Source organism: Ursus maritimus, unplaced genomic scaffold (assembly GCF_017311325.1).
Source record: "Ursus maritimus isolate PB19 unplaced genomic scaffold, ASM1731132v1 scaffold_21, whole genome shotgun sequence".
In the NCBI taxonomy this organism is placed as follows: Eukaryota; Metazoa; Chordata; class Mammalia; order Carnivora; family Ursidae; genus Ursus; species Ursus maritimus.
The window spans coordinates 11,156,062-11,170,225 of NW_024424564.1; the positions used below are offsets into that span (position 1 = coordinate 11,156,062).

The 14,164-nt window shown below is 39.2% G+C and overlaps 1 pseudogene; it reads right to left on the reverse strand.

Moving 5' to 3' along the window:
* Window positions 1-9,683: 9,683 nt before the first annotated feature.
* Window positions 9,684-11,493, reverse strand: LOC103656874 (annotated as a pseudogene).
* Window positions 11,494-14,164: the final 2,671 nt, after the last annotated feature.

Here is a 14,164-nt window from a genome sequence, read left to right on the forward strand (position 1 = left end):
TAGTGACTTAAATGATAATCAGTTACTAATTTCACCATTTTTATGGGTGAGGACCTTCAGAGCAGCTAAGCTGTGTTCTTCTGGTGCAAGATCTCTCATGAGGGTGTAGTCAAGATGTCAGCTGAGGCTGGAGTCATCTGAAGGCTTAGTGGGGGTTGAAGGATATACTTCCAAGTGGGCTTTGGCAAAAGGCTTCAGTTTTTCACTACATGGACCCCTCCATAGACCTTTTTGAGCATACTCAGTGTTGCAGTTGATTTCCTCCTGAGCAAGTGACATAAAAAGAGAAAGCAAGGAGGAGACCACATAACTTTAATGGCAGTCTCAGAGAGGACACACTGTCACTTCATCATAGTCACTAGAAGTAAGTCTAGCCACGCTCAAGGACAGGAGAGTTAAGCTCCACTTCTTAAAGAATTTGTAGACATATTTTAAAAACCACCATTCATTTTCTGTATGAACCTTAGAATTAGTTTATCTGCTTTCCAAAAAAATGATATTAATGGATATAATATATTAATACAGAAATAATATTGATTAATATTAATATTTTTATTAGAATCTATTTTGATTTGCAGGCAGCAGAACTTTCTTTTATAAAAATAATTCTTTCACAATTTTGCAACATCTGTGTTTTTTTCTTGTCATAAAATAAAATAGGGACGCCTAGGTGGCTCAGTCAGTTAAGTGTCTGACTTCGGCTCAGGTCATGATCTCAGGGTCCTGGGATCAAGCCACATGGTGGACTTTGTGGTCAGCAGGGAGTTTGCTTCTCCCTCGGCCCCTCCCCCGCTCCTGCTTGCACGCTCTCTCTCTCTCAAATAAATAAATAAAATCTTAAAAAAATAAAAAAATAAAAATTAAATAAATACGTAAAACAATATTGAGGTCCAAGCAACCTGCAATACATACAGGGAAAACCTTTAAAGATAAATGCTGTATTTTCATGCCCAGCTTGTTGTTTTCTTTTTCCTAAAATGACAGAATGTCTAGCCCACTTATGGACACCTGACAACCATAAAAGTATATTTCTCACTGGCCTGTTTTGTCCATACCAACTTCTATATTGTTAAAATAATTCTGTTGTGAGATTTTCAATGAAAGGGAAGAGAAGGAAGAGAGTTTTAATTTCAGGAAAATTTAACAGATATAAAACTCTTTTCCATATATCTTGCAAACCTATTTATCATAAATAAATCACATATATTTAAAGGTTCATAACAGCTTTTAAAAAAACTGTTTATTTTGAGATAATTATAAATGCATAGAGGCTTGCAAAGGAATATACAGAGGAACCCTGTATGCTCTTCCTCTAGCCTCCTCCAGTGTTCACACTTTGCACAACTGTAGTACAACGCCAAAGCCAAAGCTATTGACACGCATATACTCTATAGAGCTTATTTAAATTTCACCAGTTATACATGTACTTGTGTCTGTGTGTGTGACCCGAAGCTATATTTCACATAGGGGCTTTGGACAGTCACCACCACAACCATGATTTCCAACTGTACCCATCACCACAAGACTCCTTCCTGTCACCAAGTTACAACCACTCCCATCTCTTCCCTATCATCTCAAACCCTTGGCAACCACTATTCTATTCTCCATCTCTGTTATTAGGTTATTTCTCCAACCTTCAATAAGTGAAATCATCTAGTATGTATCCTTTTTAGATTGACTCTTTTCATTTGGCATAATTTCCTTGAAGTTCCTTCAAGCTTCTGTTGTGTGTATCCATAATTTGTTCCTTTTCTGTTGCCGAGTAGTATTCCATAGTGTAGACACACCATCATTTGTTTAACCATTCACCCTATAAAAGAAATTTGGATAGTTCACAGATTCTGCTATTAAGAGTGAAGTTGCTATGAACATTCATGTACAAGTTCTTACATGGAAATAAGACATTTCTCTGGGAAATGAGTGGATTGCTGGGTTGTATGGTAAATCCATTTTTAATTTTGATAGGAATTGTTGGGCTATATTCCAGAATGGGTGTTATATTTCACATTCCCACAAGCACTGTATGAGTGATGGAGTTTCTCTATATCCTTTTCAGCATTTACTGTTATTACTATTTTTGAGTTTTGCCATTCTTTTTTTTTTTAAGATTTTATTTATTTATTTATTTGAGAGACAGAGAGCACAAGCAGGGGTGGGCATGGGAGCAGAGACAGAGGCAGAGAAAGAAGCAGGCTCCCCACTGAGCAGGGAGCCGATGCTGGCTTGATCCCAGGACCCTGGGATCATGCCTGAGCTGAAGGCAGACGCTTAACCGACTGAGCCACCCAGGCGCCCCAAGTTTTGCCATTCTTATATGTATATAATCATATCTCATTGTAGTTTTAATGTGTATTTCTCTAAACAATTAGAGAAAATTGATTGAAAAAAAAGATTGAAAAATCTTTTCATGTGTTTATTTGCCAGCCATACGTATATCCTCCTTGATGAAATGTCTGTGAATGTTTTTTCTGTGTCAATGTCCAGTTTTCTAATTGGATTATTTTTTTTATGTTGAATTTTGAAGGTTTTTTATATATAAGGCTTTTGTGTGATCTGCAAATTAAGCTATCTGCAAATATTTTCTCTCAGTATCTCATTTGTCTTTTCTGCAAATATTTTCTCTCAGTATCTCATTTGTCTTTTCATTCTTTTAATGGGCTCTTTGGGAGAGGAAAAGGTTTTTGATGAGGTCCAGTTTATCTATTTTTCCCCTTATGGATTGTGCTTTTGGTGTCAAGTCTAAGAACTCTCTACCTAGCCCTAGTTCTCAAAGATTTTCTTGTATATTCTTTTCTACGAGTTTCACAGTTTTACATTTAAGTTTGTGATCCAGGGCACCTGGGTGGCACAGCGGTTAAGCGTCTGCCTTCGGCTCAGGGCGTGATCCCGGCGTTGTGGGATTGAGCCCCACATCAGTCTCCTCTGCTATGAGCCTGCTTCTTCCTCTCCCACTCCCCCTGCTTGTGTTCCCTCTCTCGCTGGCTGTCTCTATCTCTGTCAAATAAATAAATAAAATCTTTTAAAAAAAAATGATACTCTTGTTTAAAAAAAAAGTTTGTGATCCATTTTGAGCGTATTTTTGCATAAGGTGTGAGGTTTAGGTTGTGTTCTTTTTAAAATTTATTTATTTATTTATTTAGGCTAATGGACGTCCGTCCGATTACTCCAGCACCATTTACTGAAAAGGCCATGCCTCCTCTGTTGAATTGCTTTTGCTCCTTTGTCAAAAATTAAGTCAGCATATTTGTTTCTGTTTCTGGGTTCTCTGTTCTGTTATTGATCTGTGTGTCTGTCTCTTTTTCAATATCATACCAATCTTGGTAACTATGATCAATTTTTAACAGCTGTGTTTTCAGCTGGCATCTTCTTATTTTTTTTCTCAAAAATTTCTAAAATCACCTAATAAATAGATGCCATGAAGGTAACAACTCTTCTCTGATTTCTCTCATTCTTATTCTAGTATCAGGTTGAATCAACTGTGATAAAAATCTTTTCATCTTATTTGCATCTGTTTGGATTTGTGATTTATTCACATAGTCAGGAGAGTGTTATGTGTAAATGCTATGGCATGTGATATATTCAAAGTCTGGAATTTTTCTCAAAAGGCTATTAAATTCATAGAATCATGAGATCAGACATCTAAGCACTTAGAATAGTCTTTAATGCTGTAAGTGCTCAGTTTATATCAGTTTGATTGTTCTGGTTACTTTATAATAACTTATTTTTATTGTTTATAGAAGAGAGAGAACTGGAGGGGGGAAGAGAAGGAGCTGTCATTTCTTGACTGTTTAAACTTTACTGTAATCTTCCTAGTATGATTTCAACAAAGCTACAAAGTAAACATTAGTACTTTCAGTATATACAGGAGGAGACTGGGCTTCATAGAGGATGAATAACTGACCAGGATCATAGAGATGGGTGCAGCTTCTTAATCTTTCTTTTGGAGAGGTTACTTGGGCAAATATGTATGAGGCACCTGGTGCCAAGGTTATATCACTCACAGAAACTGTGGGCTCTGTTGGTGATAATTCAGCCATGGCTAACCTCTTCATGGTAAGGTGAGGTTGAAAAGAAAAACTATTTATCGAGTACCTGGGTTTCATAATTCGATATCCTGAATGCTGTCCTGTCTTAGCACCTTGGTAAAGCACCTTTGACATTGAGTGGTGCCTTACCAATTAAGGCTTTACTTGGTTACTTTAACAGAAAATTATGTTCTGTCTTCTATAAACATCTTTTTCTTTGATGTTCAAGGAATCCAAGGACACTTATTCACTTTAGAGTATCTATCCTATTTACCCCTACTTCATCCTGAAGTTGGACAACCCAGACAACTCAAGAAAATAACCTGTTCATCATAGCAGTTGCTAAGCCTTAGTCCTTCTGGAGGGGAGGCTAACAGACTGTCCCTTTCATCAGTATGGAGACCAGTTGTTGCTGAAACATGTGAGCAGCTCAGTCAAGGGGAACAGATTTTCTGCTTGTCTTCTCTATTGCTGGGATGCTGATGCATAGTGACCTGTGATTGACATCCTATGGGACTTCAAACTAGGACTCCCTTTCTTCCAGCTCCAGGATAGGGATGTCTGTCCCTCAACAATTTGACCCCTAACAGACTACTCTTATTCCCTGCTCTTGCCCTCCCACCTCCATCATGGTCTAGAAGGGCTTCTTCTTAGTAGGGCTCTAAGCCTTACTCAGGCCAGATGCATCAATTGTGGCTATGACAGAGAGAAACAAAGTCCTGGATCACCCAAAGAAAAAAAGTGAATCATCTTTCAGAAGCTGCTGAGGTGAGAGGGGGGTTGACAAAGGAGGGACTATGAAAGGGAGAGACAAGCACTCATAAAGCCTATACTAATATGCCAAAAACTGGGATGGTGTATTAATCATGTTTTATTTTTTGGATTTTATGATGGTTTGACATCTTGGGGGCCTTGCTGGGTGGGGAAACACTGCCCCTCCCAGAGATAGCTAATTCTTAGTGATAGTAAATTGCTTGCCTGGGAACACTACCTTTCATATGCAGACCTACTAAATCCAACTCCCATACTCTCAATTCCCCCATTTACACGCCAAGCCAGCATTTCTCCTGCCCTAAATCACCCCAGGGCCAAGTACCAAACAACCACAGAATACTGCATAGCCCAGAGCCCACTGAAATTATTCAAACTAGTCAATCCAAGCTGTTTACCTTTCCTCATTCCTTCCTTGCTGTGGAGAGCACAATAAAGACTCTAAGTCATGCTCTCCCCCTCACTCCTTCAGCCTCCTGACCAGGTGCTTAACCACTGTGGCCCTGCATGCTGTCATATGCCCCTCGTCTTGGGAACTGAGTAACAAAATCCTTTCTTCCTTCCTTCCTTCCTTCTTTCCTTCCTTCCTTCCTTCTTCTCGCTCTCTCTCTTTCTTTCTTTTTTAAGATTTTATTTATTTGAGAGAGAGAGTGAGTGAGAGAGAGAGAGCATGAGCAGGAGGAGGGCCAGAGGGAGAGGGAGAAGCAGACTCCCTGCTGAGCAGGGCTCGATTCCCAGGACCCTGAGATCATGACCTGAGCTGAAGGCAGATACTTAACTGACTGAGCCACCCAGGTGCCCCAACAATAAAATCTTTCAATGACATTAGCCTCTCTGTATCATCATTCAGTCACCTCCATAAATTAAAATCCCACAGATACGATCAAGACAGATAGGAACTTTTCATATATGATCCCACTGAACTCTCACATCTCCCAGGAAACTGAGGCTCAGTGAAATGAAGACCCTTCACAAGATTCCACAGTTTTAGTACAGAGCCAGAAGTTAAACTCAGGATTTTCTGACTTCACAGCCCATGCTTTTAAAACTCTAACCTGACCCAGAGTCCCCCTTGACCCCATATATACCTTCTTAGTCTTTAACCTGGAAAGACTGGAAATAAAGTTTCTGGGTTATAATTCAGCTAGGCTCTAGACTGAATTGTGTTTCTCCCAAATTCATATGTTGAAGTCTTACCCCTCAATGTGACTGTAATAGGAGATGGGGCCTTGAAGGAGGTGACTGAGGTTAAATGAGGTCCTAAGGGTACAGTTCTGGTCCGATTAAACTGGTACCTTTACAAGAAGGGGAAGAGACACCAGAGCTCTCTCTGCCATGTGAGAATTCATCCATCTGCAAACCAGAAAGAGAGCTCTCACCAGAACCTGACTGTGCTGGCACACCGATCTTGGACTTCCAGCCTCCAGAACTTTGAGGAAATAAATTCCTTTTGTTTTGGAGCCACACAATGTACAGTATTTTGTTATGGCAGCTGAACCAAGACAGCCCCAACCTTAGTTTTTTACCTTGGGAAATTTCTTCTCTTAACCTTAGTTACCCATTTAGACATAAAGTATAAATTTATTTGTAAAGCCACAATTCTCAAATTACTAAGAACACATCTCAGTTCTGCTTCTGATTTAGTTGTAAGACAGTCACAAAAGACTGTCAATCTCATGTTAACAAGCCAGACAGTTTTTATAAATGCTTTAGAGAGCTGAAGACACAGGGAACATAGAAAAGAAACACAAAGAAACTCTGAAACTGATGAGTCCTTCCTAGGAGAGAAGAGACCTAGAGCTGCTCTCATCAGTGGAGCAATAGCAGGAAAAAGAACCTGCCATAGGTGGGTGTCAGTAGGAATTGGCTAAGTTTTAGTCACTATATAATGGCCACATATGGGCTACCCTGACTGATCAAAATTCCAGGGACACCCAGCCAAGAGCAAGTCTGCATCCACCCAGTTCATTCTTTCTTATGGGTCTTTATTCAGGGGCAGCAGGCAGAAAGTTGGGAGGAGAGAAGGAAAGCTCAAAGAGGTCCTCCACTGAGGCATACAGAGTCTCCTGCCAGTTCAAAAGTAGCTACTTTCTGAAGTCAAGAGGAACAGCTCATGAGGCTGGCAAGAAAAGTCCACCAGAGGTACTCCAGTGTCCAGCTATGAAGATCTGAAGATGGGTCAGGAGTCCTTGCAAGCAATCCACACTTCCAACTACCAAAGCCTGAAAACTCAGCAGGCAGGCTGGGACAAACCCCCCTGGGCATTCTGGACCTCTATGGACAGAAGGGCAGCTGCCCTCCAAAGGCCAGAGGATGGGCAGCAAGACTGAAGGAGATGTCTAAGCACAGAAGAAGGAAGCTAGACTGGAGAACAAAGAAATCTCCCGAGCAACCCAATAACTGGCAAGGAGATAACCCCATAGTTCTAAAAACTGATGATGTGGTTATGAAGCCCAGGTGGTTCTTTGGGATCTTGTTAGCTTTCAGATCCCAGGTTCTGCTGAAAAGAAAGTCCTGATCTCACTCTTACAAATTTGAAGCCAGTGGTGAACTGAATCACACTAAAACCATAACACAGCCAGACACAGTTCAACTACAGATCAGATTAATTTCCAATAGCCTGATGGAGAAGAGGAGACACATCTGGAAATAGTCCTTAGTGGCAAACACCACCCAGAAAGAAATCTATTTTCTTTTGAGATTACAGTTTTATCTCTGGTTATTTAGTAAGGGGTGTGTGTGTTTGGGGGTGTGTGTGCAAATGTAAAAAAGAAAATCAGTTTGGGTTCATACATTGTGCCATATCACCATATATAAAAATCATCCCAAAATGGATCATAGACCTAAATGTGAAACCTAAAACTGTCTAGAAGAAAACATAGAAGAAAATCATTGGACCTTAGATACAAGACCAAAAGCGCAATCCATAAAAGAACAAATTGATAAATTAGACTTCATCAGAATTTAAAATTGCTGTTCTTCAAAAGACCATGTTAGGAGACTAAAGGACATGACACAGTTCTCAGGCGTGGAGATAATATTTACAAAGCAAATCTCTAATAAAGGACTTGTATCTAAAGTATATAAAGAATGCTCAAAACTCAGCAGTAAGAAAACAACCCATTTTTAAAAAGGAGCAAAAGATTTCAGCAGACACTACCAAAGAACATGTACCAAAGATAGCAAATGATCACATGAAAACATGTTCTATATCACTAGTCATTAGGGAGATGTAAATTAAAAGCAAATTGAGATGTCATCACATACCTATTAGAATGGCTACAATTAAGAAGACTGACCATACCCTGTGTTGGCAAGCATGTTGGAATTTAAAGTATTAAAGTAGGAATTTAAAGTGTTAAAATCGCTTTGGAAAACAGTTTGGCAGTATCTTTAAAAGTCAAACATAGGGGCACCTGGGTGGCTCAGTCAGTGAAGTGTTGGACTCTTGATTTCAGCTCAGGTCATAATCTCAGGATCCTAGGATCAAGCCCAGCATCAGCCTCCACACTCAGCAGGAAGTCTGCTTAAAGATTCTCTTTCTCTCCCTCTCCCTCTGCCCCTTCCCCTGCTTTCTCTCTCAAATAAAAATAAATACATCTCTAAAAAAACAAAAAAACAAAAACTTAAACATACACCTACCATGTAATCCAGGAGTTTTAATCCTAGGTATTTACCCAAGAGAAAGAAAATATATGTCCATACAAAGACTTGAACAAGAGTGTTCATAACAGCTTTTTTTTTTTGTAATAACCAAAAATTGGGAACAACCCAAAAGTCCATCAACAGATGAATGGAATAGCAAATTGTGAAATAGCCATACAATGGAACAGTGCTCAGCAATCAAAATAATGGACTATCAATACATGCAATGGTAAGGATGAATGTCAAAGTAGCTATGTTGACTTAAAGAACCTAGACAACAAAAAACACATACTGTGTGATTCTATTTACCTAAAACTCCAGAAAATGCAAATTTATAGTGATGACAAATCAGTGGTTGTTTAGAAATAGGAAGGTAAGGATGAGGGGAAAGAGATTACAGAGGGGCACAGAGAAGTTTTGGAGGTGATGGATATGTTCACTGTCTTCATGGTGATTGTTTCATGGGTGTATACATATGTCAGAATTCAATTTGGACATTCAATATATGAAGTTTATGTATGTTATACCTCAAAAAAGCTGTTAAAAAAAAAAGAAACAATGTGAGGGGTCCCTGGGTGGCTCAGTCGGATGCTGTTGATTTCAGCTCAGGTCATGATCTCAGGGTTGTGGGATCAAGCCCCTGTGGGGCTCCACACTCAGCAAGGAGTCTGCTGCTCTCCTTCTTCCTCCCCCTCTCCCTCTGCCACTCCCCCCACTCTTGCACGCTCTCTCTCTCTCTCTCTCTCAAATAATCTTAAAACAGAACAAAGCAAAAAAAAAAAAAAGAGAGAGAGAGAGAGATACTACTTCCTACCCAGCAGATAGACTACAATGAAAAGTTCTGTTAATACCAAGAGTGTGGAGAATTGGGAACATTAATTACTGCTGGTGGAAGCCTAGTATGCACACTATGTTTGGGATATTGGCAGAATTTACTAAAGCTAAACAAACACCTGTGCTAGACCCAACAATTTCATTTCTTGGACGATACTCAAGAGAACCAAGTACATACGCCTACCAAAAACATGTACAAGAATGTGCATAGCAACTTTATTCATAGTTACAAAAAAATGAAAAAAAATACTCCACCAATAGTAGAATGGACAAATTGTGGTATATTTTTTCCCCACTTTCCTGAACTTAATGAAAAAACAATGATGGTAAATCTTGAGACTATTGTCAATTTTCTAGAATTCTTCCCTCAAAAATGGAACATTTGATTTCCAAACACATGCTAGAGCATACTTGGTTCCCAATCATACTAAGTAGGAGAGAAGCTGAAATCCTGAAAGGTTCATCTTCCAACTCTCCCCTGTCTGTGGTCTGTCTTTGGATCAGCAATGATTGCCTTAACAGCTACTCTGGCTTCGTGAATTTTTGTCTGTAGCTGTTCTATATGCAGCAACTGCAGGATTTGAGCAACTTCATTAAGAACCGCATCTCCTCTGTCAAAACTAAGAATATGTCTAAAGCAAGAGGCAAGCCCTCTTTTGTTTGATTTGCTTTAGCAACTGCATTCTGTGTCAGGTGCTTCTGGATCAAAATGCAAATTGCCTTAAGCATTACCAGGTAATTCTCATGAAGATTAGCTGAAGCCATTACACCAGCCTTGGAACTGGGATTATTTACATCCAAATTGATCAATGGCTCTGCAGTTTTAGCTGCATTGTCAGAATTTTTTGTATTATCAGTTACCAAGTCCTTGTATTTTTCAGCATTAATCTCCATATTCAAGCCTAACAGCTAAACCAAGAAGCCAGTCAATTGCTTCTTGTTGATCTTGAATCTTGGTTCCGATCCAAGATGGCAGAGGAGTAGGAGACCTTAGTTTTGTCTGGTCCTGGGAATTCAGCTAGATAGCTATCAAATCATTCTGAACGCCTGCGAACTCAACCGGAGATCTAAGAAAAGAATAGCTGCAACTCTACAAATAGAAAAGTGACCACTTTCTGCAAGAATGACAAAATGGAAAAACTCACCTCAAAAAAGAGAACAAGAGGCAATACTGACTACCAGGGACCTACTCAGTGTGGACAAGGAAGATGCTGGAACTAGAGTTCAGAATAATGATTATAAAGATACTAGTTGGGCTTGAAAAAAGCACAGAAGACACTAGAGGATCACTTTCTGGAGGAATAAAAGAACTAAAATCGAATCAAGTCAAAATCAAAAAGGCTATTAATGAGATGCAATAAAAAATGGAGGCTCTAACTGCTAGGATAAATGAGGCAGAAGAGAGAATTAGTGATACAGAATCCAAAATGATGGAGAATAAAGAAGCTGAGAAAAAGATAAACAACTACTGGACCACGAGGGGAGGATTCGAGAGATAAGTGATACCATAAAGTGAAACAATATTGGAATAATTGGGATCCCAGAAGAAGAAGGGGGGCGCAGAAGGTATATTGGAGCAAATTAATAGCAGAGAACTTCCCTGATCTGGGGAAGGAAACAGGCATCCAAGTCCAGGAGGACAGAGAACTCCCCTCAAAATCAATAAAAATAGGTCAACACCCCAGCATATAATAGTGAAACTTGCAAATCTTAGAGACAATGATCTTGAATCTTGAATGGATAGTTACATCTCTGAGATACTTTTCTGAGAAGGAGCTAGTCGCTGCTGTGGGTGTTTCTTAAATCACCTCTATCTTCAGTCTCGTAGTGTCTGATTTTCTGGTTTTCAAGCCAAACAATGAAGTTCCTAAATTCTGTTTCATCTTTGCAGTTGAAGCCAGCAGGGTTGTGGTAGCCGAGGGCCGTCAGCTGTGTGGGGACATGGTCCCCATGTCTCAGTCTGGTGCCCCGGGCTTGCACGGGGAGAGAGGTGAAGAGGAGCTGGTGAGTGGCAAAAGGACCAAACTGTGGTATATTTATACAAAGTAATATTACACAGAAAAAATGAACTACTGCAACGAAGTGACAACACATGAATGAATCTCAAAGACTTACTGTGAGGTGGAATGAGGTGAGCCACACATGAAGAAAACATACTCCCTGGGGCGCCTGAATGGCTGTCATTAAGCATCTGCCTTTGGCTCAGGGTGTGATCCCAGAGTCCTGGGATCGAGCCCCACATTGGGCTCCCTGCTCCGCCGGGAGCCTGCTTCTTCCTCTCCCACTCCCCCTGCTTGTGTTCCCTCTCTCGCTGGCTGTCTCTCTCTCTGTTAAATAAATAAATAAATAAATAAATAAATAAATAAATAAATAAATAAACAAATCTCTCTGTTAAATAAACAAACAAACAAACAAACAAACAAATAAATAAATAAATAAAATCTTCAAAAAGAGAAAGAAAACATACTCCCTGATTCCATTTTTATGAAGCCCAGAAAAGGACAAACAGTATTACAGATCAAAATCGTGGCTAGCTTTGTGAAGTGTTGATTGGAAAGAGGCATAAGTGAACCTTCTGGGTTGCTGGCTATAATCCTTTAAATTGGTCTCTGTGCTGGCTACACAGAAATAGGTAAAAATGCCTTCAGCTGTACACTTAAAATTTGTGAACTTTGCTAAATGTAAATTATGTATCAATAAAAAGTAAAAACAGCCCCAATAGCAGCAGAACAAGTAAATGAACATTTAAATTCCATGGTTTAAAGAGGGAGAGATTGGTAAGGAGAAAAAAAGATGCATGGAACATAATTTCAAGAAATTAGGCAGTGGTATCTTCATTCAGTGAGAATTTCAAGTCCTAAGTATGCAGTTGTTCTTGCTGTATCTCAGCGATTCTTAATTGGCTCTGACTTCTCTATTTTATTCCAAGAGGTATCATAAAAAAATTCTTAATTGGAATGAATTCCTATTTATTCTTATAAATGATAGAGAAATCAGACTATAATATGAATGTTTTATTTTCCTAAGTTAGGAACTTATAGCTCCAGCCCAAGACCCCTTTACTGAACTGAAAGATCCCAGAATCCAGCTGCCTGCAAGGCACGTCTACTTGGGATCTCAAACACAGCATATTCAAAATTGGACTCATTATCTCCTACCCACCCTATCCTCCTCCAGGTTTATCTGCCATCCTGCATGCCCCATATTCGGTTCACTGGAAACCAAAAATATCAAGCTTTTCTGCTCTGCCTTGTATCTTCCATTGAAGCAATCAAAAAATTCTGCTGATTCTGATCCCTTGATATGTCTTATCTGTCTTCTCCTCTTTGTACCTCCTACCTTCTTCTATCTTGGCCTCTTCTTTCTCTTGTAGATAGTAATAGCGGTCTCTCAAAGAATGATTTGCAGTCCACAGTCCCCCTAAGAGTATTAATTGATCAAAACTGAATGGTTTTTTTTCCTTCGTTTTTATGGAATAACGATGCACGCTCACAACCTGAATGATAAAGTAGAGGTATGTACCATTCCACCAAACTTCAGTTTTTAAAAAAATGGCCTTTCATCCTAAAGACTCAGTTCTTTTTCCTCAGGAGAGTGGCCGTGGTATGGTAAGCTAAGTTATGGGATCATTTCTTCCTGTTGCAAAGTGGACCACGATCAAAAAAGTTTGAAGATCATTGTCTTTATTATCGTCTTGCCGTTATTCCTGCCTTTCTTTTTCAGACATGCACACACTATCACTTTAGTCTGTGCTACCAAAAAGTTATTTTTATGCGAAAAATAAAATTGTGTCATTTTTCTTGCTCAGAATATTTCAGAGTATCTACACTACCTTCAGCAATGATCGTTAACATATTTTAGGTATGTTTCCCTTTAAGAGCAAATAATAAATAAAGCTTTTGACTGTCTTCTGAGAAAAACATGCATGCTGCTCCCCCTACTTGTGCTCTCTTGCTCTCTGTCAAATAAATAAATAAAATCTTGAAGAAAAAAAAAAAAGAAATTTTCTACCACGAGTCTCCTAATCCATCTGGCCGCCAAACATAATCCTGTTCTTCCTCCAAATCTTATTCAGCTGAAATGCTGTGAAGCCATCACTGTTTCTTCCTCACAGATTTCAGGTCCACTCCACACTCCATCAGTACTTCGTCCAGACCAACATTAAAACAACTATTATAGGAACTCCTGGGGGCTCAGTGAGTTAAGTGTTCGCCTTGGGCTCAGGTCATGATCCCAGGGTCCTGAGACTGAGTCCTGCATCGGGCTCCTTGCTCAGCAGGGAGCCTGCTTCTCCCTCTGCCTGCCACTCCCTCTGCTTGTGCTTGCTCTCTCTCTCTCTCTGACAAATAAATAAATAAAATCTTTTTTAAAAAGCAACTATTATATTGGATTGTAATTGTTGGTTTGCATGTCCTGTAGAAGAAAACAATCAACCTTCTAGCCTCAGCATTAATACAGTGCCCCTTACATAGAAGATATTCAATCAAACCTTATTAGTTATTGAATTAATGGACAAATTATTAAATTTTATAATCAAATGTTACACAGAAACTTCTTACATAATTCAATTACTCATATATAATTTTTTGGCAAGTGAAGCGGAGACTTCTTCCCTTACTAACTTTAAATGAAGTGTTGAATCATACCTTCAAAAATGGTTTACCTACATTGGCATGAGGAATCCTGTGTCTCAAACATATGGTTGTATTTCTAATTTATTCCGGAAGCCTGAGTTAGCCTTCTATTTTAAAAAGTAATTTCCCTCTTTTTTAAATTCTAGCCTTTCTAATTCTTCTCTAATGTTCGAGAAACACATTCTTTTGTAGTTTGTGATTGGCTTTTATTTGTGAGTTTGTATTACTTGCAGGGTTTGTAATGTCAGAAACCTG